Source organism: Ranitomeya variabilis, chromosome 1 (genome assembly GCF_051348905.1).
Source record: "Ranitomeya variabilis isolate aRanVar5 chromosome 1, aRanVar5.hap1, whole genome shotgun sequence".
NCBI classification, from domain to species: Eukaryota; Metazoa; Chordata; class Amphibia; order Anura; family Dendrobatidae; genus Ranitomeya; species Ranitomeya variabilis.
The window spans coordinates 63,453,201-63,467,890 of NC_135232.1; the positions used below are offsets into that span (position 1 = coordinate 63,453,201).

The window sequence follows — 14,690 nt, forward strand, 5'->3', positions numbered from 1 at the left end:
TTTTATCTTTGCCCTAAAAGGAAGAAAGGAGTAAATTATTGAGTGAGCAATTTTCATGTCACCGGGGTGTTCTGCTTCTCTACTTGACAAGAAATGGAAGACCTGGATATACTACAAGATTGCACTGTTTCTAGGTTAACGGCCTTACCAGTTTAACCTCTTATCATCTCTTTTGTTCTGGTAAAAAAAAATGGTTATTAGGCCATAAACAAACAAGATTCCTTCTCCGAGGCTGAGTACAAATCAGGACCGTATACCACGCTCTGCATGCCAGGCCTCCTGCAGCTCCGAGACTACGGCAAAGCTGTAATTCTGCCAAATCCCCTGTATAGTCTCCCCTCCTGCTCCCCAAATCCTATGAATTTACAGGGGAATAAGCAGATTCTGTCTGCCATTAGCTAGATATATGGCCGACTGGTGCCATCCATCAGCCCTGCTTATAATATAATAGCTATATAACTCACGCAGGGTCCAATGTATGTGAGCTATGGAGGACCGCATTACACAGGGGAGGAATAAGTTACACAGGACTGCACATCCTATACATCCAAGGAGATTGCACAGAGACGCTCCTTCCCGGATCCTGGGGAGAAGGCCTCCTATATCACTTGTGAGATTAGGCTTTTGTGGCACCATATTACTTTGGGGGCAGCCGCGTATAATCTTGTACTTTGATCTTGGGTTAAATCTCTGCATTAATAGTTTAGTGACGCTATAAGACTTACATTAAATATGTAACACCGTGGCCATATTATAGCATGATTATTACTCCCAATTTTCATAAATTATCGTATAAGAGCTATTCATTAAATAGTCCAGCCACTTAGTATAGCCCCATATATTCATAAATAAATTTGACCTACATAACAGTTGTTACTTTATCAACACATTACATTACTGATCCTGTACTGATCCTGAGTTACATCCTGTATTATACTCCAGAGCTGCACTCACTATTCTGCTGGTGCAGTCACTGTGTACATACATTACATTACTGATCCTGAGTTACATCCTGTATTATACTCCAGAGCTGCACTCACTATTCTGCTGGTGCAGTCACTGTGTACATACATTACATTACTGATCCTGAGTTACATCCTGTATTATACTCCAGAGCTGCACTCACTATTCTGCTGGTGCAGTCACTGTGTACATACATTACATTACTGATCCTGAGTTACATCCTGTATTATACCCCAGAGCTGCACTCACTATTCTGCTGGTGCAGTCACTGTGTACACACATTACATTACTGATCCTGAGTTACATCCTGTATTATACTCCAGAGCTGCACTCACTATTCTGCTGGTGCAGTCACTGTGTACATACATTACATTACTGATCCTGAGTTACATCCTGTATTATACTCCAGAGCTGCACTCACTATTCTGCTGGTGCAGTCACTGTGTACATACATTACATTACTGATCCAGAGTAACATCCTGTATTATACTCCAGAGCTGCACTCACTATTCTGCTGGTGCAGTCTCTGTGTACATATATTACATTACTGATCCTGAGTTACATCCTGCATTATACTCCAGAGCTGCACTCACTATTCTGCTGGTGCAGTCTCTGTGTACATATATTACATTACTGATCCTGATTTACATCCTGTATTATTCTCCAGAGCTGCACTCACTATTCTGCTGGTGCAGTCACTGTATACATACATTACATTACTGATCCTGAGTTACATCCTGTATTATACTCCAGAGCTGCACTCACTATTCTGCTGGTGCAGTCACTGTGTACATACATTACATTACTGATCCTGAGTTACATCCTGTATTATACTCCAGAGCTGCACTCACTATTCTGCTGGTGCAGTCACTGTGTACATACATTACATTACTGATCCTGAGTTACATCCTGTATTATAGTCCAGAGCTGCACTCACTATTCTGCTGGTGCAGTCACTGTGTACACACATTACATTACTGATCCTGAGTTACATCCTGTATTATAGTCCAGAGCTGCACTCACTATTCTGCTGGTGCAGTCACTGTGTACATACATTACATTACTGATCCTGAGTTACATCCTGTATTATAGTCCAGAGCTGCACTCACTATTCTGCTGGTGCAGTCACTGTGTACATACATTACATTACTGATCCTGAGTTACATCCTGTATTATACCCCAGAGCTGCACTCACTATTCTGCTGGTGCAGTCACTGTGTACATACATTACATTACTGATCCTGAGTTGCATCCTGTATTGTACCCCAGAGCTGCACTCACTATTCTGCTGGTGCAGTCACTGTGTACATACATTACATTACTGATCCTGAGTTACATCCTGTATTATACTCCAGAGCTGCACTCACTATTCTGCTGGTGCAGTCACTGTGTAAATACATTGCATTACTGATCCTGAGTTACATCCTGTATTATACCCCAGAGCTGCACTCACTATTCTGCTGGTGCAGTCACTGTGTACAGACGTTACATTACTGATCCTGAGTTACATCCGGTGTTAATACTCCAGAGCTGCACTCACTATTCTGCTGGTGCAGTCACTGTGTACATACATTACATTACTGATCCTGAGTTACATCCTGTATTATACTCCAGAGCTGCACTCACTATTCTGCTGGTGCAGTTACTGTGTACATACATTACATTACTGATCCTGAGTTACATCCTGTATTATACCCCAGAGCTGCACTCACTATTCTGCTGGTGCAGTCACTGTGTACAGACATGATCTGAAGGGTTAAACATGTAGCGTTGAGGCTCGGGAGCTGTAGGTTAGCCCTCCGGTTCTGTGGGTGGGGTGCAGCGGGGTTATACATGTGCACAGTATGCAGAGTTAATGCTCCTCTTCTTTGTCTCTATATATAGTTGCAGTCACATAAACAATTCTCAGCATGGCAGGCTCCCGGAGAGGTGGGAAGGAGTCGTGCTGTGGATGCAGTGTGACAGGGCAGGCAGGGGTCTCTCTGCTAGAGACATGACACTTGTGACTATTTGTTGTTCGGGGAGTGAATTCAGATGTCAGACAGAAATAGACCGAGTGCCTCAGATGCAGATTCTCCTTCCGCTATAATGGATTTGGGACCACGAGCCGCTTCCATCGCTCCGACACCTTTGCTCTGGATGTTGCAGGCAGTGTAATAAGCAGCAGACAAAGAAGCCGAGAAGACGTGTCTTATAGAAGCTCATCCCTGCAGACATAGAGACCGTAAATTGCCGGGGTCATAGGAGTGACCTCGATTTTAGGATGGAACCATAGATTCTAAAAAAATAAATTGGAATAAGAAAGGCTCTATATAGTGCCGACATATACTGTAGCCAGGGCCGGACTGGGACTAAAATTCAGCCCTGGCATTTGAAGTTACACAGGCCCACTTGTCACATGGTGACTGTATAATATCTTTGTACACTTGTAGGCAGGGCCGGTTTTAGGCAAAGTTTAAAATGGGTCCCCAAATGCTAACATATTGCACATCACACAGAAGCCTTTCTGTTGTATTTACGTGCGCTGAGTTCAGGCCGCTAAACGAGTTTGATCGACAATACTGAAGTTGTTCAACGCTTGTTTCCCGGCCTCTTTCCACCAGCTGAGGAATAATGATGGGACAGAACGATCACTAATAGATCACCATACAGTATCATGTTTTCAGCAGCACATCTACAGTTTACACTGGCAATGTGCTGCTGACAAGGCTTTTTGTTCCAGCAAAAACAATCCGAATATGCAGCATTTTACTTGTTTAGTAAAATACACCCCATAGTCCTCCATATATTATAATGTGCTCCATAGTCCTCCATATAGTATAATACACTCCCTATAGTCCTCCATATATTAAAATACACTGCTCAGTCCTCCACATATTATAATACACTCCTCATAGTCCTCCATATAGCATAATACAATCCTCATAGTCCTCCATATAGCATAATACAATCCTCATAGTGCTCCATATAGTATAATGCACCGCCACAGTCATCCATGTAGTACAATTCACTTCCCATAGTATAATGCACCCCATAGTTCTTCATATAGTATAACGTATTCCCCATAGTCCTCGATACAGTATAATGCAGCCCACATATAGTATAATGCAGCCACCCCAGAGTATAATGCAGCCACCCCAGAGTATAATGCAGCCACCCCAGAGTATAATGCAGCCACCCCACATAGTATAATGCAGCCACCCCAGAGTATGTAACCCCCATAGAATATAATACAGCCCACCTCCCCATAATATATAATGTAGCCCCCCATAGAATATAATGCAGCCCCCCATAGTATATAACGCAGCCTCCCCCATAGAATATAATATACCCCCACAATAGTATATAACACAGCCACATAGTACATAACATGGGCTCCCCCATAGAATATAATATACTCCCCATAGTATATAGCAAAGCCCGCATATTATATAGCACAAACCGCATAGTATACAGCACAGCCTGCATACTATAGCACAGCTCGCGTAGTAGATAACACAGCCCACACAGCAGTATTCAGCACAGACCACACAGTAGTATACAGCACAGACCACACAGTAGTATACAGCACAGCCCACGTAGAAGTATACAGCACAGTCCACACAGTAGTATACAGCACAGCCCACAGAGTAATATATACAGCACAGCCCACAAAGTAATATATACAGCACAGCCCACAAAGTAATATATACAGCACAGCCCACAGAGAACTATATACAGCACAGCCCACAGAGAACTATATACAGCACAGCCCACAGAGAACTATATAAAGCACAGCCCACAGAGAACTATATAAAGCACAGCCCAGAGTACTATATACAGCACAGCCCAGAGTACTATATAAAGCACAGCCCAGAGAGTACTATATACAGCACAGCCCAGAGAGTACTATATACAGCACAGCCCAGAGAGTACTATATACAGCACAGCCCACAGAGTACTATATACAGCACAGCCCACAGAGTACTATATACAGCACAGCCCACAGAGTACTATATACAGCACAGCCCACAGAGTACTATATACAGCACAGCCCACAGAGTACTATATACAGCACAGCCCACAGAGTACTATATACAGCACAGCCCACAGAGTACTATATACAGCACAGCCCACAGAGTACTATATACAGCACAGCCCACAGAGAACTATATACAGCACACAGTAGTATACAGCAGAGCACAGCCCACAGATAACTATATACAGCCCACAGTAGTATACAGCACAGAGCACAGCCCACAGAGAACTATATACAGCACAGAGCACAGCCCACAGAGAACTATATACAGCCCACAGTAGCATACAGCACAGAGCACAGCCCACAGATAACTATATACAGCCCACAGTAGTATACAGCACAGAGCACAGCCCACAGAGAACTATATACAGCCCACAGCAGTATACAGCACAGAGCACAGCCCACAGAGAACTATATACAGCCCACAGTAGTATACAGCACAGAGCACAGCCCACAGAGAACTATATACAGCACAGAGCAGTATACAGCACAGAGCACAGCCCACAGAGAACTATATACAGCCCACAGTAGCATACAGCACAGAGCACAGCCCACAGATAACTATATACAGCCCACAGTAGTATACAGCACAGAGCACAGCCCACAGAGAACTATATACAGCCCACAGCAGCATACAGCACAGAGCACAGCCCACAGAGAACTATATACAGCCCACAGCAGTATACAGCACAGAGCACAGCCCACAGAGAACTATATACAGCCCACAGCAGTATACAGCACAGAGCACAGCCCACAGAGAGCTATATACAGCCCACAGTAGTATACAGCACAGAGCACAGCCCACAGAGAACTATATACAGCTCACAGCAGTATACAGCACAGAGCACAGCCCACAGAGAACTATATACAGCCCACAGCAGTATACAGCACAGAGCACAGCCCACAGAGAACTATATATAGCACAGAGCACACAGTAGTATACAGCACAGAGCACAGCCCACAGAGAACTATATACAGCCCACAGTAGTATACAGCACAGAGCACAGCCCACAGAGAACTATATACAGCCCACAGCAGTATACAGCACAGAGCACAGCCCACAGAGAACTATATACAGCCCACAGCAGTATACAGCACAGAGCACAGCCCACAGAGAACTATATACAGCCCACAGCAGTATACAGCACAGAGCACAGCCCACAGAGAACTATATACAGCCCACAGCAGTATACAGCACAGAGCACAGCCCACAGAGAACTATATATAGCACAGAGCACACAGTAGTATACAGCACAGAGCACAGCCCACAGAGAACTATATACAGCCCACAGTAGTATACAGCACAGAGCACAGCCCACAGAGAACTATATACAGCCCACAGCAGTATACAGCACAGAGCACAGCCCACAGAGAGCTATATACAGCCCACAGTAGTATACAGCACAGAGCACAGCCCACAGAGAGCTATATACAGCCCACAGCAGTATACAGCACAGAGCACAGCCCACAGAGAACTATATACAGCCCACAGATAACTATATACAGCCCACAGCAGTATACAGCACAGAGCACAGCCCACAGAGAGCTATATACAGCCCACAGTAGTATACAGCACAGAGCACAGCCCACAGAGAGCTATATACAGCCCACAGCAGTATACAGCACAGAGCACAGCCCACAGAGAACTATATACAGCCCACATCTCTTCTCTTCCTCCCCTCACCTCCTCCGAGAATGGCCCCACAGTCCAGAAAAAAAAAAAACTCTCCTCACCTCTCCTCGTGCCCAGCGTTGCTTCCTGGTTCCTGCTCCTGTCTCAGCAGCTGCAGTCTGCCCGGGACACAGCAGGTGCGCGATGATATGACGTCATCGCGCACCCGCAGTGTCAGAGGCAGAGCGGGGAATGATGGGAGAGGAGCGTCTGTAGACGCTCTCTCCTCCATCATTGCATTCAACTGTACCGGCGTCTATACGCCGGTATAGTTGAATGCGACGGCGGATTGAGCGGCCCACCACTGGCACCGGCCCTTCTGGCATTTGCCAGAAGTGCCCTATGGCCAGTCCGGCCCTGACTGTAGCACTTTACAATTCAGGGAATAAAAGCAGTGTAGAAAAAACTCATCCATTACAAAGTAACACCTACTAATGCAAGTATAAAGCAGGGGACCGAATGCAATGCACAGGAGGCACGAGGCGGGAACAGGCCAGGAACTATGTACTGCTGTCCGAGATAGCGGGAACTCACAGTGGTCAGGGAACAGTTAATAATGTGAAACAGTGTAAACAGCAGTAAACCATACGACAATTAGCATACAATGAGTTTGAGAATACAGTCAGAATAACGGAAAAGTCTCTCAAGAATTATACTTGTGTCCTTCCTACAAGAGAGGTACCTTGGAGCCACTTCCTTAGCTGCAACAATGGCCCTAGAGGCGGTCACTGGGTTTTCCCCACTAGGCTGCAAGACAAAGTCTATCAAGGAACGTTGAGCTTCCTGTGTACCCCCACCCCACCTGTTGTCCTAACCCAGGCGAATCCCTGGAACGTACGTTATGGCTGAAAGTGACAACCCCGCTCACTAGTGCCGTCCTTCTGTAATCACAGTCGTCCTTCTCTGGTTGACATCTCCTCACGGATCTTCGGTGCTTGACCACCGACGGGTGTCTACTAGGCCTGGAGGAAAGAGAACAGGATCCCCGCTCTCGACTGGCATCGTCTGGGCTCTGGATCTTGATTGGCATAGAGCAAAGGTTCTGATCTTGACTGGGCTCTAGGTATTGACTGGCACAGGTCAGGTCTTCAGGTTTTACCCTGCATAGTCAGGTCTTTGGATTTCACTGGGCATTGTTCTGACCTTGTCTGATGGCAGCCACCACCTGCTGATGCATGCTCTCCTCTGAGGCCTGTCACACTGGCTTTAATATCTTCTCCACACCGCTCATCTCCTTGGCACTAAATCTCCCCGGGGTTTTGCCAGCAGGACTTTTATATCCAGGAACTCCATCATCCAAGGCACCTAACCTGGTCCCGCACATGAACTTGTTCCACCTGCAACTCTTCTAGTGCCGGTTGGTTCCGCATGGCTTTGTCCAGCCAGCAGATGGCAGTATTTACTCACTATTGACACATCATGCATGGACTCTTCAGGGGTTCCATCTCTTCCTCTTACACAAACAAGAAATGATAGACGACTCCTACTATATAAACTTCCAATCTATGGAGATAAAGGGGCTGAAAAAAAAACATAAAAGTGCTTGCATTGTATAATGTTCCATCCATCTTTTATTAAATAAGGTAGTAGACAAAAATTCCAGCCAGTATCTGCACATGTACATATAACAAGTGCTTGCTTCCTCTCTCTAGATCAGTTTTCTTCTTCCATCATCCTTCTTTGGAGCTTACAATGCTGTAATACGATAATGATCAAGTGATTTTGCGTAATTTTAGCACATTTTGCAAATTCCTTATGATCATATAAAATATCAAGTAACCTGAATTCATCAGCCATGACTAGTTTAATGTAATATATAATCAAACAGTTGACATTTTTATTTAGTCCTCTTACTTTAGTTCTTGATGAAGATAATTAGCAAGTAACCTTTGACTGCAACATTGAAAGTATGCAGCAATTGACTTCTATCCAGCGAACTACAATTATGATGTGCACTTTATTTGTTAGCTTCATTTACCTAGAATACTCATCTTAGTCATTTTACTGTAGTCTTTCACGAAGATAATCAGCAAGTGACTTTACAGTTACAATAGTGATAATAAACAAGTGACCCTACAATATAATGCAAAATAAGAGGCAAATGACTTTTTCAATAGTAGGCCCCATTACTTTCACTATTGATTTGGACTTCATCTATCATTTATAATTATAATTAATTTATCTTTAATTTTTTAATATAAGTTGGATTTTTGGTTTAATTCATTAATATCAATGTATCTATGCTGGTCCCCAGTCCTTGATATTCTTAGCACCCACTTTTATTCTCATGAGTTTTTTTCTTCACATTTAATGGTTGAACTGAATCCATATGTTGGATTTGTGTGTATAAAATAAATTGTTTCGCATAACGGGCTTGATTAATGTTTCAATAGAAGGGATTAATTACCATAGCTTCTATCTAATTGTGCTCCGTGTTTGGACTGATAAAATGAATGAGCTGCTTTAAGTGGCTTTTTTCTCTGTTGCCAACAAAATAAATGTAGAAAAACAGAGAATTTATATCCTAGTATCACAACTCCCAGTTCAGCGACTGCTTGGTATAATGCCGCGATAGTGACATCACATGGAGAAAATGGTGACATATCAGTAAAATGCAATGAAGGTGCGCTGGAATCCGTCACTTTCCAGTTATTAGCTTGACTCACAGTCCATTTCCATTAGGATACATGGGGTGAATGGATATCTTATGTTTGTGACGCACATCCTAAGAATATCTTATCAATTCTATGGACAAAACCTTATTTACTATGATTGTTTATAGTCCATATTGGGGGAAAATGTGATTTAAATTATAAGCATATTGAGTTGTCTAGTTGTAGGATATGTTGTATAATCAGGATAATAAAGCAGGTTCACCTAATATATCCTAGTAGACCTTCTCTTTGGGTTTTTTAGTTCTGTTACCTTTGTTTCTGTAAGTTTTGTTAACATATGTTTTTCATTTACTCTATTTGTCTGTCCTATCACCTTTCGGGTGCAGCTTTATATATACCTTCACGTACTGGTGTTTCCTGCTGGTGGTAGTCTTTGTTGGATTCATTCACTTTGCTGTAGTTTGTGTTGGTTGCAGTTGCTTTCTGTGTGATTCATTTATTCCTTAGGGAATTGTTACTTTAGCTATACCAGGAGCTTCCATCACATAGGGGTACCATTGCATTATTCTAGGGCGCTTACCTCGATGGTCAAGCAGGGACAGACCAGGGACAGAGGAAGGCTTTTTTCTAGTCTGAACAGGGATCTGTCAGGTTCAGGTATTTGTCTCCCTGGTTTGTACGCTACCTATGTGAATGTGCCTTAGCAGTCATAACGGTTTGTTAAATTGAAAAGATATTACTTTTGCTATACTCTTGTAATTTTAAAAAAATATATATATAAATTAATATCTGTTTAAAAAAAGTTATATCTAGCTGTGTTCCTAATATAAGTATATCAAACTATAAGTATAACTATAAGTATATCAAATTCCATTTCTTTCCTTGAGCTCCTGAGAACACTCTAGGTTACATGTCTTGGCAATTCCACATTTATTCCGGTGCTCGACACTATTTACTTTGACGACAGATCATCAAGGTTGATGTTCAATATTGCAAACCGCCCAGAAATTCAACTGCAGTCCATTAAAATTGGGCATTTTTTTGACCCTGTCCATTAAAAAAAAATGTACGACATCCGTGATTTCTTTTTTTGATGCAGGTATACCTATTTGTTTAATGTTCATCATTTTAAAATTCACAGTGCGCAGATAGCATCTTTATATCAGAATTATGGGCAGCAGACATGGATCACTTACAATCGTAAAGTTATTGTGGATTTCCAATGTGTTTGTAAAAATTATCGTCTGTCTGGGATTTTTTAATAAGTTGTCAAGAAATAAAAAATAGAAAGTCAAGTTGGCAACCCTGGTTGTATGTAAAGGGTGCTGGCTGACTCCTGACTTCAATAGCTAAGTTAGCCCTCCGCTCCATCGCGGCTTAGGCATACACAGAGAAGGAGGCTGGCTTAACTCTTGAAATGCATCGGTCACGCACAGCACTCATGACGTGTAGGTGCAGAAAACTCTGTCCCACATCAAGCAAGAATTTGGAACCGAGGTTATTATTGAGGAGTGTTGAAAGTAGCTCATTCCCTGCTAAATACACCAGTGCACTCAACAAAGCCATGTGTATAGGGGTCGGAAGAGATAGCTATCGGAATGAGCGATAGGCCAACAACTACTGTATCGAAGGTGACAGCTTTAAGAATATAGTGATAGTTGGATATATGGTATTACTCCCTTGCTGTGTGCAATGCTGAGTAATGAAGAATACGCTGGGATTTCACATAACATGGAAGAAGCTTTGAGTTACCATTACGGTGACATAGCCAAATCCAAGTAATCCTTGAGGGCCAAGAACACCTACAAGGCTAAACAATGTGTAGATGTCCTCCATCACGTCCAGGCTACATTTGAGTATGTAGGACTCGATATCCAACTTTTGATGAGACTTGTTGAGATGTATTGTGATAGTCACACTCCAGTAGCGATGACTGGGAACCGTGGAAGTTACATAAGTCTGGTCAAGACTCGTAAATCTTTCTGAGCTCATATTGTTCAGTTATTTGTAAAAACCACACTGAGATATCTAGAAGAATAGAATAAATTTCAGACTCGGCACTACTTTATCTAAAGCCCTCCTCTGTATCTTACATCTTGTCAGGGCTCCAGAGATGTTCCTGTAAGATATTTCTTTTCCTAGTTACTCAACAAACATGCTAGTGATCCATCATCAGCCCTTCTAGATGAGAAGGGGTCTTACTCCATACATGTTACCTGTCACATTCCTGACTGCTTTTTATTTTACTCCTTACTGGCTCTGAGCCAGATCATGTAGAACATCCCCCCAGCAAGGAGAACCGACATCTGCTACATGCTTCCAAAGTCTCCAAGGAAATTACAACAGACAATGAACCGATGATTGAAGGAATGTGAAGAAGAGGCTTCACATCTTCAGAAAATTAGAAACAAATTTGCATTGACGACGTACGATCAACACTAAGATACGGAAAACTGGAAATGTTAAAAAAGTTATGTGTGATCCACTCCTCCATGTACAGTCCTTCAACACAGAGAAGGAAAAATATGAATAATGAAGCTTAGGAATATTTTATGGGGCTTCCCTGGGGCAGCTCACCCAGATAAATCACATACATATAATTACACGCAGATAAAATTACATGCATATAAATATGCAGATACAATGGACACAAGTATTTTTATGCAAAATTGCAGCCCATAGTAGCCACTTTCTTTTACTTAGACCAAGTTCGCTTATTTTAGGCCATTCATTTTCTGCAAAATAAAGATTACAGCAATTATAAATTTGGAGAAAATTACCATTTCATCTCCCATCCTTATATTCAACCTGCCTTCATAAAAGTTTGGGCAAACAAGGTCATTATTTAGCAAATTTGCAAAAGTTAAGTACATTTGTCTATAAAGTTTGGCATATAAATTTGGGCTGAAAATATATCCAAAAATAGCTTCAACTATCAAAATAAATGAAGAGAGAAATTGGGTGTAATTCCCCTTTAAGAATTGATTGTACTGTACATCCACAAAACAAAGAAAATATTTTCATTTTTTGGTGAATCAGACTTTTGCTGAAGTGTTTTGTCCATCTCTGCAAAATATAATGGAAGAACAATTTGCACTTCAAACAGATTCCCATTTTCATGATCATTTCTCATTTCGTAAAGTTGACCGCTCATAAATAAATTTCAACAAGAGAAGTTTATTGCTCTGCTTTTGGCATAAATAAGATTTGTACAATTGGGTTTTTTAAGCAAGACTATGCACCTACGAATATAAAGCATGCATTAATAATACCTGCAGAATATTGGAGGGAGAAAACGTCGTCAACGTAACTTCACCTTCATATAATAGTCTTGTAACTATATAATTTTTGCATGGTTTTCTAATGTTTCTAGGTTATCTACCCCCTATTAAAATAAATTACATCAAAATATTCTAAACGTTTTGATCTTACACTGTGCAGTATGAGAACAATACAAGTAGGTGCTACAGACTTGACATTTTAGGATCGATGCTCTCCCGCTCTGTGTACGTCTCTCTCATAGTCATCTGGGCATTTGCTGATGTGAATATAGAGATCATGTTTTAGTAATGCCAATGTCATTCCAGGAACAATGATGGTAGTTGATATATCATCATTTATGTTACTGTGTTATCTTCCATAGCTATAAATGTAGAGCATCTTTTGATTGTCCTTTAACAAACACCTACAGTTTTCATATATTTGCAGATTTCTGCATATTGGTTGATGATTCTCACTCTTAGCTTTGTGGCTGCACAAAACTAGAAGCCATTGATGATGTGTTCATGTGATTATTAGTGTTGATCGAGCACTGAAATGCTGGAGTGCTCGGTATTCGAATCAAGCAGGTTGGGCACTAAGACGGGCTCGACTTGAGTACCGAGTATAATGGAAGTCAATGGGAAACTCGAGCATTTTTCCAGAGGACGGAAACATTCTCTCTCTCTTGACTCGAGTACTCAAACACACAGTGATAATATCTGAAAGTGGAATCAATTGGACAATTCATATGGTCAATCAGTGGTGGCAGAATTCATTTATTGCTTTACTTGGCTCCTATTTGGTCATAAGTAGGGTTGAGTGACAATATTCACAGGACCTTGGTGTGGCATCAACGTTGGTTCTCTGTGGCAGCCGGATCAATGCACTTCCTCCTTCTTGAAGTGGAACTGAAATGCCGCCATTATTGGCACCTCTTGTGATTAAAAGGCCCTGAAGACATAATGATAAGGTGGGGAAGGGGGGTGCCTAATAAATATAAAAGGCTCCCTGGATTCAAGCATTTGAGTGCCACCCCAAAAAGTTTGCACTGCCCAGGTCTAGTTGAACAGAGTACGAACAGGACCCTACAAATCTTTCTGCTCAATTCTAATCAGAAGACCATTTTTTTGCATATTAAAAACTTTTTAAACAAATGTTATAATATCATACAGCAGGCGGGTCAGTGTCCAAAAGCTCAGAACACAAATATATCCACCCACAAAATGGAGGTCAAGACAGTCTCATTTTGGCCTCTGTTCGGCTGATGTACATTGACGCACCCATTTGCTATAATAAGTTGCACAGTTTGCACTATTCTATACAATAATAAAGTTTTAAAAAAAGTTTTCCTGCAAAATGTGCACAGATTTATCTAGGAAAAATATATATTAAGGTTTGAGAGTCCTCAGTGGTCGATACCTTTTAATGGCCAACTGAAAAGATGGCAACAAATTGCAAGCTTTCGAGACTACTCTTCGGGTTCTATTCCTGATGAAGGGACCCGAGTATTCTCGATAGCTTGCAATTTGTTGCCATCTTTTCAGTTGGCCATTATAAGATATCAACCACTGAAGACTTTCAAATTGTAATATTCCACAGACTTATCTGTAATTTGTCACCGCGGGCGCACCGAGCTCTGGTGAGCGATTGGTTAATCCTTGTTTAACACTCTTCATGGCTCCATATGACCCGGACTGTTTCCAAGCATCTTCCATCTGCATCTATTTTTCCCTTCCCAGACTCTTTCATAAACATGCATGGAGTTTTCTATTACTCGTGAAGCATGAAGAGAGGAGATGACAAGCCGTGGATGTCATTAAACTATGCTGAGAGGAGATGTCACCCTGCATGCAGACATCTTCCTGACACTCCACTTTGAAACGATTTCAAGGAAAGCGCTCTGATGATTTCAGGTTGGCTAAGCCTGTCACATCTGATGGGCACTGCTGCATGTTCCTCCAAGCCTGACATCGCTCTCCAGTTTTGCAGATGCTGTCCCCGCACACACCAGTATAACGCACGTCATTATATTATTGCACCAGCACCTTATACCTTGGCACCTTCTCAGTTGAGAGAATTCATTAATTTACTCAGTGTTCTACTGACAAAGTATGTTTTCCAGTCTCTGGGCCAAAAAATGAAGCATAAAAAACCAACAGAA

General features: G+C 42.0%; 1 protein-coding gene and 1 long non-coding RNA gene across 30 annotated transcripts in view; one reads left to right on the forward strand and one right to left on the reverse strand.

Moving 5' to 3' along the window:
- CELF4 (CUGBP Elav-like family member 4) overlaps positions 1-14,690 on the forward strand; it is a 1,364,246-nt gene that overhangs the window by 1,025,876 nt on the left and 323,680 nt on the right. The gene's annotated exons all lie outside the window — the stretch shown is intronic.
- Positions 907-8,245, reverse strand: LOC143805183 (uncharacterized). Its single transcript, XR_013221196.1, has 3 exons — positions 7,016-8,245; positions 2,676-3,291; positions 907-1,813 (listed from the first exon to the last, which is right to left on the reverse strand). It is a non-coding gene; the product is annotated as an uncharacterized LOC143805183 (long non-coding RNA).